This window comes from Piliocolobus tephrosceles, chromosome 11, assembly GCF_002776525.5.
Source record: "Piliocolobus tephrosceles isolate RC106 chromosome 11, ASM277652v3, whole genome shotgun sequence".
Taxonomy (NCBI): Eukaryota; Metazoa; Chordata; class Mammalia; order Primates; family Cercopithecidae; genus Piliocolobus; species Piliocolobus tephrosceles.
Window position 1 is genome coordinate 39633618 of NC_045444.1, and position 14226 is coordinate 39647843.

General features: G+C 36.4%; 1 protein-coding gene and 1 non-coding gene across 9 annotated transcripts in view; both read left to right on the plus strand.

Moving 5' to 3' along the window:
* Positions 1–14226, plus strand: part of GALNT13 (polypeptide N-acetylgalactosaminyltransferase 13) — a 594017-nt gene that overhangs the window by 50656 nt on the left and 529135 nt on the right. The window lies entirely within an intron of this gene.
* On the plus strand, positions 483–589 carry LOC111546202. Its single transcript, XR_002732681.1, has one exon. It is a non-coding gene; the product is annotated as a U6 spliceosomal RNA (small nuclear RNA).

Below are 14226 nucleotides of genomic sequence, written 5' to 3' on the forward strand. Positions count from 1 at the left end.
TGCACAGGACGTGATCTCATTCTTTTTTATGGCTGCATAATATTCTATGGTGTATATATACCACATTTTCTTTATCCAGTCTGTTGTTGATGGACATTTAGATTGATTCCATGTCGTTCTGCAATGAACATATGTCTGTATGTATATTTATAATAGAACAGTTTATATTCCTTTGGGTATATACCCTATAATGAGATTGCTGGATCGAATGGCATTTCTGCCCTTTAGGTCTTAGAGGAATTGCCACACTGTCTTCCACAATGGTTGAACTAATTTACATTCTCACAAACAGTGTATAAGTGATCCTTTTTCTCCACAACCTTGTCAGCATCTGTTGTTATTTTACTTTTTAACAATGGCTATTCTTATTGGTGGGAGACGGTATCTCATTGTGGTTTTGATTTGCATTTCTCTAATGATCAATGATGTTGAGCTTTTCTTCATGTTTGTTGGCCATGTGTATGTTTTCTTTTGAAAATGTCGTGCTTACTTTGGCAGCACATATACTAAAATTGGAACGATACAGAGAAGATTAGCATGGCTCCTGTGCAAGGATGACATGCAAACTCGTGAAGCGTTCCATATTTTTTCAGCAATATTCTATCTTCTGTAGCCTCTGCTGCTGATACTCAGGCAAACAGGGTCTGGAGTGGACCTCAAGCAATCTCCAGCAGACCTACAGCTGAGGGTCCTGACTGTTAGAAGGAAAACTAACAAACAGAAAGGACACACACACCAAAACCCCATCAGTAAGTCACCAGCATCAAAGACCAAAGGCAGATAAAACCACAAAGATGGGGAAAAAGCAGGGCAGAAAAGCTGGAAATTCAAAAAATCAGAGCACATCTCCCCCTCCAAAGAATGCAGCTCATCGCCAGCAATGGATCAAAGCTGGACAGAGAATGACTTCGACGAGTTGAGAGAAGGCTTCAGTCGATCAAACTTCTAGACCTAAAGGAGGAACTATGTACCCAGTGCAAAGAAAGTAAAAATCTTGAAAAAAGAATGGAAGAATAGATAACTAGAATAATCAATACAGAGAAGGCCATAAACGAACTGACAGAGATAAAAACCATGACACGATGTGACCAGTGCGCAAGCTTCAGTAACCAACTTGATCAACTGGAAGAAAGAGTATCAATGATTGAAGATCAAATGAATGAAATGAAGCGAGAAGAGAAGTCTAGAGAAAAAAAAAAAGGAAAAAGAAATGAACAAAGCCTCCAAGAAATATGGGATTATGTGAAAAGACCAAATCTATGTCTGATTGGTGTGCCTAAAAGTGAGGGGGAAAATGGAACCAAGTTGGAAAACACTCTTTAGAATATCATCCAGGAGAACTTCTCCAACCTATTAAGGCAGGCCAACATTCAAATTCAGGAAATACAAAGAATGCCACAAAGATGCTCCTCGAGAAGAGCAACTCCAAGACACATAATTGTCAGATTCACCAAAGTTGAAATGAAGGAAAAAATGTTAAGGGCAGCCAGAGAGAAAGGTCGGGTTACCCACAAAGGGAAGCCCATCAGACTAACAGCAGATCTCTCGGCAGAAACTCTACAAGCCAGAAGAGAGTGGGGGCCAATATTCAACATTCTTAAAGAAAAGACTTTTCAACACAGAATTTCATATCCAGCCAAACTAAGTTTCATCAGTGAAGGAGAAATAACATCCTTTACAGATAAGCAAATGCTTAGAGATTTTGTCACGACCAGGCCTGCCTTACAAGAGACCCTGAAGGAAGCCCTAAACATGGAAAGGAACAACCCGTACCAGCCATTGCAAAAACATGCCAAAATGTAAAGACCATTGATGCTAGGAAGAAACTGCATCAACTAACGAGCAAAATAACCAGCTAATATCACAATGATAGGATCAAGTTCACACATAACAATATTAACCTTAAATGTAAATGGGCTAAATGGTCCAATTGAAAGACACAGACTGGCAGATTGGATAAAGCGTCAAGACCCATCAGGTTGCTGTATCCAGGAGACCCATCTCACATGCAGAGACACACATAGGCTCAAAATAAAGGGATGGAGGAAGATCTAGCAAGCAAATGGAGAACAAAAAAAAAGCAGGGGTTGCAATCTTAGTCTGATAAAACAGACTTTAAACCATCAAAGATCAAAAGAGACAAGGCCATTACATAATGTTAAAGGGATCAATTCAACAGGAAGAGCTAACTATCCTAAATATATATGCACCCAATACAGGAGCACCCAGATTCATAAAGCAAGTCCTTAGAGACTTACAAAGAGACTTAGACTCCCATACAATAATAATGGGAGACTTCAACACCCCACTGTCAACATTAGACAGATCAAGGAGACAGAAAGTTAACAAGGATATCCAGGAATTGAACTCAACTCTGCACCAAGCGGACCTAATAGACATCTACAGAACTCTCCACCCCAAATCAACAGAATATACAGTCTTCTTAGCACCACATCACACTTATTCCAAAATTGACCACATAGTTGGAAGTAAAGCACTTCTCAGCAAATGTAAAAGAACAGAAATTATAACAAACAGTCTCTCAGACCACAGTGCAATCAAACTAGAACTCAGGACTTAGAAAATCAGTCAAAACTGCTCAACTACGTGGAAACTGAACAACCTGCTCCTGAATGCCTACTGGATACATAACGAAATGAAGGCAGAAATAAAGATATTCTCTGAAACCAAGGAGAACGAAGATACAACATACCAGAATCTCTGGGACACATTTAAAGCAGTGTGTAGAGGGAAATTTATAGCATTAAATGCCCACAAGAGAAAGCTGGAAAGATCTAAAATTGACACCCTAACATCACAGTTAAAAGAACTAGAGAAGCAAGAGCAAACACATTCAAAAGCTAGCAGAAGGCAAGAAATAACTAAGATCAGAGCAGAACTGAAGGAGATAGAGACACAAAAAACCCTCCAAAAATCAATGAATCCAGGAGCTGGTTTTTTGAAAAGATAAACAATTTGATAGACCGCTAGCAAGACTAATAAAGAAGAAAAGAGAGAAGAATCAAATAGACGCAATAAAAAATGATAAAGGGGATATCACCACCGACCCCACAGAAATACAAACTACCATCAGAGAATACTGTAAACACCTCTATGCAAATAAACTAGAAAAAATAGAAGAAATGGATAATTTCCTAGACACTTACTCTCTCTGAAGACTAAACCAAGAAGAAGTTGAATCCCTGAATAGACCAATATCGGGCTCTGAAATTGAGGCAATAATTAATAGCCTACCAACCAAAAGAAGTCCAGGACCAGGTGGATTCACAGCTGAATTCTGCCAGAGGTACAAGGAGGAGCTGGTACCATTCCTTCTGAAACTATTCCAATCAATAGAAAAAGAGGGAATCCTCCCTAACTCATTTTATGAGGCCAACATCATCCTGATACCAAAGCCTGGCAGAGACACAACAAAAAAAGAGAATTTTAGACCAATCTCCCTGATGAACATCAATGCAAAAATCCTCAATAAAATACCGGCAAACCGAATCCAGCAGCACATCAAAAAGCTTATCCACCATGATCAAGTGGGCTTCATCCCTGGGATGCAAGGCTGGTTCAACATACACAAATCAATAAATGTAATCCAGCATATAGACAGAACCAAAGACAAAAACCACATGATTATCTCAATAGATGCAGCAAAGGCCTTTGACAAAATTCAACAGCCCTTCATGCTAAAAACTCTCAGTAAACTAGGTATTGATGGAACGTATCTCAAAATAATAAGAGCTATTTATGACAAACCCACAGCCAATATCATACTGAATGGGCAAAAACTGGAAGCATTCCCTTTGAAAAGTGGCCCAAGACAGGGATGCCCTCTCTCAACACTTGTATTCAACATAATGTTGGAAGTTCTGGCTAGGGCAATCAGGCAAGAGAAAGAAATCAAGGGTATTCAGTTAGGAAAAGAAGAAGTCAAATTGTCCCTGTTTGCAGATGACATGATTGTATATTTAGAAAACCCCATCATCTCAGCCCAAAATCTCCTTAAGCTGGTAAGCAATGTCAGCAATGTCTCAGGATACAAAATTAATGTGCAAAATCACAAGCATTCTTATACACCACTAACAGACAAACAGAGAGCCAAATCAGCAATGAGCTTCCATTCACAATTGCTTCAAAGAGAATAAAATACCTAGGAATCCAACTTACAAGGGATGTAAAGGACCTCTTCAAGGAGAACTATAAACCACTGCTCAGTGAAATAAAGGAGGACACAAACAAATGGAAGAACATACCATGCTCATGGATATGAAGAATCAATATTGTGAAAATGGCCATACTGCCCAAGGTAATTTATAGATTCAATGCCATTGCCATCAAGCTACCAATGACTTTCTTCACAGAATTGGAAAAACTGCTTTAATGTTCATATGGAACCAAAAAAATGCCCGCATTGCCAAGACAATCCTATGTCAAAAAACAAAGCTGGAGGCATCACGCTACCTGACTTCAAACTATACTACAAGGCTACAGTAACCAAAACAGCATGGTACGGGTACCAAAACAGAGATATAGACCAATGGAACAGAACAGAGTCCTCAGAAATAATACCACACATCTACAGCCATCTGATCTTTGACAAACCTGAGAGAAACAAGAAATGGGGAAAGGATTCCCTATTTAATAAATGGTGCTGGGAAAACTGGCTAGCCATAAGTAGAAAGCTGAAACTGGATCCTTTCCTTACTCCTTATATAAAAATTAATTCTAGATGGTTTAGAGACTTAAATGTTAGACCTAAAACCATAAAAACCCTAGACGAAAACCTAAGTAATACCATTCGGGACATAGGGATGGGCAAGCACTTCATGTCTAGAACACCAAAAGCAAAGGCAACAAAAGCCAAAATTGACAAATGGGATCTAATTAAACTAAAGAGCTTCTGGACAGCAAAAGAAACTACTATCAGAGTGAACAGGCAACCTACAGAAAGGGAGAAAATTTTTGCAATCTACTCATCTGACAAAGGGCTAATATCCAGAACCTACAAAGATCTCAAACAAATTTATGAGAAAAAAACAAACAACCCCATCAAAAAGTGGGCAAAGGATATGAACAGACATTTCTCAAAAGAAGACATGCACACACCAACAGATACATGAAAAAATGCTTGTCATCACTGGCCATCAGAGAAATGCAAATCAAAACCACCATGACATACCATCTCACGCCAGTTAGAATGGCAATCATTAAAAAGTCAGGAAACAACAGGTGCTGGAGAGGATGTGGAGAAATAGGAACACTTTTACACTGTTGGTGGGATTGTAAAGTGATTCAACCATTGTGGAAAACAGTGTGGCGATTCCTCAAGGATCTAGAGCTAGAAATACCATGTGACCCAGCCATCCCATTACTGGGTATATACTCAAAGGATTATAAATCATGCTGCTATAAAGACACATGCACACCTATGTTTATTGTGGCACTATTTGCAACAGCAAAGACTTGGAATCAACCCAAATGTCCATCAGTGACAGACTGGATTAAGAAAATGTAGCATATATACACCACGGAATACTATGCAGCCATAAAAAAGGATGAGTTTGTGTCCTTTTTAGGGACATAGATGCAGCTGGAAACCATCATTCTCAGCAAACTATCGCAAGAACAGAAAACCAAACACCACATGTTCTCACTCATAGTTGGGAATTGAACAATGAGATCACTTAGATTCTGGAAGGGGAACATCACACACCAGGGCCTATTATGGGGAGGGGAAGGGGGGAGGGATGGCATTGAGAGTTATACCTGATGTAAATGATGAGTTGATGGGTGCTGACGAGTTGATGGGTGCAGCACACCAACATGGCACAAGTAAACATATGTAACAAACCTGCACGTTGTGCACATGTTCCCTAGAACTTAAAGTATAATAGGAAAAAAAAAAAAAAAAATGTCTGTTCATGTCCTTTTTGCACTTTTTGATGGTGTTGTTTTTGACTTGTAAATTTGCTTAAGTTCCTTATAGATGTTAGACATTAGGCTTTTGTCAGATGGCTAGATTACAAAAATTTTTTCCCATTCTGTAGGTTGTCTGTTTATTTTGTTGATAATTTTTTTTGTGTGTGTGCAGAAACTCTTTAGTTTAATTAGATCCCATTTGTCAATTTTTGCTTTTGTTACAATTGCTTTGGCATCTTTGTCATGGAATCTTGGCCTGTGCCTACGTCCTGAATGGTATTGCCTAGATTTTCTCCTAGGGTTTTTATAGTTTTGGGTTTGTATTCAAATCTTTAATCCATCTTGAATTGATTTTTATATATGGTCTAAGGAAGGGGTCCAGTTTCAGTTTTCTGCGTATGACTAGCCAGTTCTCCCAGCACTATTTATTAAATAGGGAATGCTTTCCCCATTGTTTGTTTTTGTCAGGTTTGTCAAAGATCGGATAGTTGTAGGTGTGCAGTCTTATTTCTGGTGTCTGTTCTTGTACCAGTACCATGCTGTTTTGGTTACTTGAGCTGTGTAGTATAGTTTGGCATCGGATAGCATGAAGCCTCCAGCTTTTTTTTTTTGCTTAGGATTGTCTTGGCTATTCGGGCTCTTTTTTGGTTCCATATGAATTTTAAAATTCTTTTTTCTAATTCTGTGAGGAATGTCAACAGTAGTTTAATGAAAATAGCATTGAATCTATAAATTGCTTTAGGCAGGATGACCATTTTCACGATATTGATTCTTCCTATCTGTGAGCATGGAATGTTTTTCCATTTGTTTGTGTCATCTCTGATTTATTTTAGCAGTGCTTTGTAGTTCTCCTTGAAGAGGTCCTTCACTTCCCTTGTTGGTTGTATTTCTAAGTATTTTATTCTTTTTGTGGCAGTTGTGAATGGAAGTTCATTCGTGATTAGGTTGTATGCCTGTTGTTGGTGTATAGGAATGCTGGCAATTTTTGCACATTGATTTTGTATCCTGAAACTTTGCTAAAGTTGCTTATCAGATTAAGAAGCTTTTGGGCTGAGATGATGGAGTTTTCTAGATATAGGATCATGTTACCTGCGAACGAAGATAGTTTGACTTCCTCTCTTCCTATTCTAATACCCTTTATTTCTTTCTCTTGCCTGTCAATCATGATTTTTTTCAAATTGTTGTACACCATTGATACGAGACAATGCTTTTCTAAAGCAAGAATCACTAAGGGTTTCAGATACTTCAAGTTGCATGTGATGTTAATCCAAATCATACTAAAAAAATAATGTTCTGGGGTTCAAGTATGTATGATTTTAATACGTTAACGTTTATTTACATGAGATGAATATACGATTTATTGGTGTTTTTACTTTTCTAAAGATTTAACTGGATTTGAGGGAAATACAGGCTGCAATGGTGAGAATAGTTGGAAGTGAGTAGTCTTTTCCACTTTCAATAATCACTTTTAAATATGGTCCTGATGGATTTAAGGTTGTATTTGTTTGAAACAAAAGCCACATATACAACTAGAAAGAGATAGTTTCTGAATTTTGGTTACGAGTCCAGGTTTGAAAAGTGAGCCATTTTCTTCAAAAGAATGTGAAGTTTTAAAATAATTTCACATTTGAGGCAAACTTTTATCTTTCCGGAGTCTGTAATACTAGAGACTAGTGAAAGTTAGAATTTTGGAAGCAGATTACTTAAATCAGGCTTTGTTTTAATGGGGAATTCTGTCTTCCTTTTCTTTCTCATTTATTTCGTTTATGAATAACCCTTGACAGTTCTTTGGATCTGTTGGTCTATGTTTGCATGGTTTTCATGACTGTGTGGGTGCCATATACTGACATACACATCAACAAAAATAGCAAATGAGTCAGAAATTTAGTCCGTATCACTATTATTGGTGATTTTCTTATTACTTTAAATTAAAACACATATCTTCCCCATTATTCAGATAATAGATACTATTTCTAGCTACTGTGTAAAAATCACAAAACGAATTAGAGAAACACAACAAAAATTCCCACATTTGCACATTTTTTTTCCAGTGCTTGTATATGAATAATTTAAAAACCAGTTACAATCATAGTGCATATATAAGTAGACATTGTAATTTTAAAAAATAGTGTCATAATATCTCTTACCTAAAGCCTTTTCTCAATATGGGGTATTTAAAAGAGTGTCCAGTGGAGAAATTACTAGTTCAAAGTATATGATAATTTTTAAGAAAATAGGTCAAAAATCTTATTTTTAATAAATGCTATTTCTTTCCAAAAATGTTTTTACCAATTTATATTTCCATCTGAAAAGAAAGAAAGGGCCCATTTATCTCATCTTTGCCAAAATATAATTTTGTTACAAATAGTGTTTAATTTTAATTTATAGTCCTTTAATATGCACAATTATTAATTAAATTAATTAGAAGTTTTGCCAGATGATAGGGGAAATGTTGCTTTGTTTAGAGGTTGGATTTCATGACCTGTACACATAATGGTAATCTCTCCTTACCTGTTACATCTTGCATTACATTTTTCCTTTTCTCCTGTATTTGTGGCAGATTTTCTTACTTTATAGCTTCTCTGTGTTTTCTATTAATGGATTATACACTCCATTATATTAGTTGCTTTATATTGATTAACAAATTATCATCTTTAGCAATGTTATATGACAAGTTTGCTTTGCTAATAAGAATATGAATTTTAAGTCCATGGGGACTTGATACTTTTACTTTACTGTTAATTAATTGGCGAGTATTCAATATTTGGAATATTTAGTTCTTTACGTAATTATTTACTTCTTTCCTCTAATTGCCTGTCTTTTAAGGCACTTAACTTATGAATAATAACTTTACCAGGAAGTTTGCAGGAAAAAAACCAAAGCTGAAAGTCAAATTATGAAGTACGTTCATATAAGCTTTAATGAATTGTTTTGTTTTTTTCCCCAGAGGGAGAAGATGACTATTTCACCTATTAATACTTTATTATCTAGTTTAAGAAAAGAGTGCATTTATTCCGTGGATAAGATGTGATTAAAAATCAATCATTAAAATATAGGAGCAGACAAATAAAACTTTGTTTACATTTGTGCAATTTTAGTATGCCTCTAGAGTACCCTGTAAAAGCCCCTTCTTCGTCTCTCCTGTGTGCTACTAGGGGTTCTTTTGTGTCTAGGGTTCTGTGCTTTTGTTTGACTTTATTTCACTTTCTCTCCCCCATTAATTGTCAACCAGAGTAGTCGGAGTGACTCTCACATAATTTTACAAGATAATATAATATTATTCCTCATTATTTTCTACAAATAAATGCCCCTGTTTTGAAATAGAAGCCTACATAAGAAATAACCACATTATTCTACACATTTCAAAGAAAGAACGCTTGTAATACATTCCTTACATATTTTGTCATGAAGAATTCAGAAGCCTTAAGGCCAACTAGGAAGCTGAGGTTTAGATTTTCTAATGATTTGATGTCTCAGTGGAAACATTTATTTTCTTTTTAATCAGGAGATTTATGGCAGAAGATAGCCAGCTAGCTGACAGATGTCTGCTGGGAACCGTCTAAATGCTCTAGTGTTGTTTTAAATCTCTAGTTTTATATCTACTTGAACATTCTGAATTTTTCCCTTCCCCTCTTGGCGACTATTAATGAACAAGCTTGAATCATTGGTTTGCCATGTTATAAGATGAATACTGAGCAGTCATTAAATGCTATATCAAATGAACCATGAGAAATTTTTAGGTTGATGAATAGGATTTTCAAAATCACTTAATTTCATTATGTTTTTGAGGCTCATATATTCCTTTTTAAAAGCTTTCTTTAGGAGGACTTCTTAATTTCATTATATTTTAATAATTATCTATTCCTTTTAAAGCCCCACTATCATATATTTTAGGTTTTGACAGCCATAGCATCTTCATAGAGTGAATATCCCTAAATTCAAGCATGGCTGAAGGGAGCTATGTGTAACAAATTGCCTTGATATACAGGGCATCTGCTTTATAAAAATGTTACTGCTTTCTAAACATTCTCTGTAAATTTAGCTCCTGCCTTATTTCACTCACTCTGTAGCCAAGTATTGTTTGCCACTTCATTCTCTCAACATTAGTAGTTATGTATAAAAACTATCTGTTAAGAGTTTTACATATTGGAATTACTCCATATGTTTCATACATCATTTTCTTATCCCTAATCCACTGCTTTTGTCTATCTCCCATCCTGGATCCTAAGACAGAAGGCAGGAATTGTGTCTTGTTGTCTGTTTTATTTCATTCTCGTGTTTATATTTATTTTTATTTAATTCAAGAGAAAAGTTGAAAATACATCACAGAACTTGCCTATCAGATATGGTGAGGTCGAGTGGGCCACAGCGCTGGCATCACCCCAGGTTGTTAGACATGTGCTGGGCTTATCCCAGCCCTACTCTATTGAAATCTGCATTTTATTTTATTTTTCTTTCCAACATTTGTTTTAGGTTTACGGGGGCAGGTGGAGATTTGTTACATGGGTAAATTACATGTTGTGGAGGTTTGGTGTGCAGATTATTTCATCACCCAGGTAATGAGAATAGTACCCAAAAGGTAATTTTTCAGTTCTTAACCTCCTCATACCCTCCACCTTCAGGCAGGCCCTTGTGTCTATTTTTTCTCCTTTATGTCTATGTGTACTCAGTGTTTAGCTTATGCTTGTAAGTGACAACATGCTGTATTTGGTTTTTCTGTTCCTGTGTTAATTCTCTTAGGACAATGGCCTCCAGCTCCATCCATGTTGCTGCAAAAGACACGGTTTCATTCTTTTTAAGGCTGTATAGTATTCCATGGTGTATATGTAGCACATTTTCTTTATTTAGTCTACCAGTGATGGGCATCTAGGTTGATTCCATGTCATTGCTCTTGTGAGTAGTGCTGCAATGGACATACACATATATATGTCTTAATAGTAAAATGATTTATAATCCTTTGGGTGTATACCTACTAATGAAATTGCTATGTCAAATGGTAGTTCTGTTTTAAACTCCTTGAGAAATCTTCAAAATGTTTTCCCCATTGGCAGAACTAATTTACATTCTCATTAGCAGTGTATAAACGTTCCCTTTTCTCTGCAACTTCACCAGCATGTTATTTTTGAATTGTTAATAGCCATTCTGACTGGTGTAAGGTGGTATCTCATTGTGGTTTTGATTTGCATTTCTCTAATTATTAGTGATGTTTATCATTTTTTTCTCATGTTTGTGGGTCACATGCATGCCTTTTTTTGAGAAGTGTCTGTTCATGTCCTTTGTCCACTTTTTAATGGGGTTTGTTTTTTGCTTGTTTATTTAAGTTCCTTAGAGATTCTGAATATTAGACCTCTGATGGATGCATAGTTTGTAGATATGTTCTTCATTTCTGAGGGTTGTGAAGGTTGTCTGTTGGTTGTCTGCTTTGCAGAGGCTCTTTGGTTAAGTCCCACTTGGCAATTTTTGTTTTTGTTGCAATTGCTTTTGGCATCTTCATCATGAAATCTTTGCCAGGACCTATGTCCAGAGTAGTATTTCCTAGGTTATCTTCTAGAGTTTTTATAGTTTTGGGTTTTGCATGTAAGTCTATAGTCTATCTTGAGTTGACTTTTACATATGGTGAAAGGAATTTCAATTTTCTGCATATGACTAGCCAGTTATCTCAGCATCATTTATTGAATAGGAAGTCCATTCCTCATTGCTAGTTTTTTTGACTTTGTTGACGATCAGATGACTGTAAGTGTAAGGCTTTATTCCTGGGTTCTTTCTTTTATTCCACTGGTCTATGTCTGTTTTCATGCCAGTAAGTACCATGCTGTTTTAGTCTTGTGGTGTAGTTTGAAGTCAGGTGGTGTGATTCCTCTGGCTTTGTTTTTCTTGCTTAGTATTGCTTTGGCTATCTGGGCTCTTATTTGGTTCCATATGAACTTTAGAATAGGTTTTTTTTTCTAATTCTGTGATGAATGTCCTTGCTGGTTTGATGGGATTGGTATTGAATCTGTACATGACTTTGGGCAGTATGGCCATTTTATCAGTATTGATTCTTCCTATTCATGAGCATAGACTGTTTAACCATTGTGTCATCTCTGATTTCTTTCAGCAGTGTTTTGTAATTCTCAATGTAGAGATATTTCATTGCCCTGGGTAGCTGTATTGCTGTATTCCTGAGTGTGTGTGTGTGTGTGTGTGTGTGTGTGTGTGTGTGTGTGTGTTTGTTGTGAATGGGATTGCCTCTTTGATTTAGATCTCAGCTCTGACATTATTGGTATATAAAAGTGCTACTGATTTTTGTACATTGATTTTGTATGCTGAAGCTTTGCTGAAAGTAGCCTTTTAGCAGAGACTGTAGGGTTTTCTAGTATAAAATCCTATTGTCCACAAACAGAGATAGTTTTATTTCCTCTCTTTCTATTTGGATAGTTTATTTCAATCTCTTGCTTGATTATTCTCACTAGGACTCCAGTATGATGCTGAATATGAGTAGTGAGAGTGGGCTTCCTTGTCTTCTTTTAGAACTTAAGGAGAACGTTTCCAACTTTTGCCTATTCAGCGTGATGTTGGCTGTGGTTTTGTCATAGGTGGTGCTTATTTTAAGGTGCATTCATTTCATGCCTAGTTTGTTGAAGGTTTTTAACATGAAGGCATATTGAATTTTATTGAAAGCCTTTTTTGTGCCTATCAAGATGATCATGTGGTTTTTATTTTTTGTTCTGTTTATGTGTTGAAGCACATTTATTGATTCAAGTATGTTGAACCAATCTTGCATCCTAGGGATAAAGCCTACTTGATCACAGTGCATTAACTTTTCGATGTGCTGCTGGATTCAGTTTGCTAGTATGTTGCTTTTAAACCTCTATGAAGATTTTTACATCTCTGGTCATCATGGATATTGGCCTGATGTTTTCTCTTTTCATTGTGTTTGTTTTTAGGTTTTGGTATGATAATGATACTGGCCTCCAGAGTAAGTTAGGGAGGGTTTCTTCCTCCTCGATTTTTGGGAAGAGATTCAGTAAGATTGGCACCAGTTCTTTATATGTCTGGTAGAATTTGACTGTTAATCCCTCTCATCCAGGGCTTTATTTGGTTGGTAGGTTTTTTATTACTTATTCAATTTTGGAACTCACTCAGGAATTTATCCATTTCTTTGGTTTTCTAGTTTGTGTTAATAGAGGTGTTTACAATAGTGTCTGAGGGTTTTTTGTATTTCTGTGCATTCAGTGATAATGTCTCCTTTGTCACTTATGACTGTGTTTAATTTTCTCTCCCTTTTTATTATTCTAATTAGTGGTTTATTAATCTTATTTATTTTTTCAAAGAACCAACTTTTGGCTTCATTGATCTTTTCTGTGGTTTTTCACATCTAAATTTAGTTTAGTTTAGCTCTGTTTCTGGTTATTTCCTTCCTTCTGCTTGTTTTGAAGTCAGTTTGCCCTTGTTTTACTCATTCCTTTAGGAGTGATGTTATGTTGTTAATTTGAGATCTTTTAAACTTTTTCATGTGTGTTATAAACTTTCTTCTTAATACTGCTTTAGCTGTGTCCCAGAGATTCTGGTGTGTTACATCTTTGTTTTTCATAGTTTCAAAGAATTTCTTGATTTCTACCTTAATTTCATTGTTTGCCCAAAAGTCATTCAAGAGCAGGTTAATTTCCATGTAACTGTATGCTTTTGACAGATCTTCTTCGTTTTTTTTTTTTTTTTTCTTTTTTTGAGACAGAGTCTTGCTCTTGTCACCTAGCCTCGAGTGCAATGGCACAATCTTGGCTCGCTGCAACCTCTGCTTCCTGGGTTCAAGTGATTCTCCTGCCTCAGCCTTCCCAGTAGCTGAGATTACAGGGTCCTGCCACCATGCCTGACTAATTTTTGTGTTTTTAGTGGAGATGGGGTTTCACCATATTGGCCAGGCTGGTCTCAAACTCCTGACCTCAAGAGATCCTTTCACGCTGGCTTCCCAAAATGCTGGGATTACAGGCATGAGCCAGTGTGCCTGGCCCAATTGATGTCTGTTTTTATTGCTCTGTGTTTTGAGAGTGTGGTTGGTATGATTTCAGCTTTTAAAAAATTTGTTTATAATTGCTTTATGGGTGAACATGTGATTGATTTTAGAGTATTTGCCATGTGCAGATGAAAAGGATATATCTTCTGTTTTTAAGGGGTGAAGAGTTCTGTATATATCTGTTAGGTACATTTGGTCAAATGTTGAGTTCAGGTCCTAAATTTCTTTGTTAGTTTTCTGCCTAAATGATCTGTCTAATACTGTTGGTTGCGTGTTGAAATCTTCCATTGTTATTGTGTGGT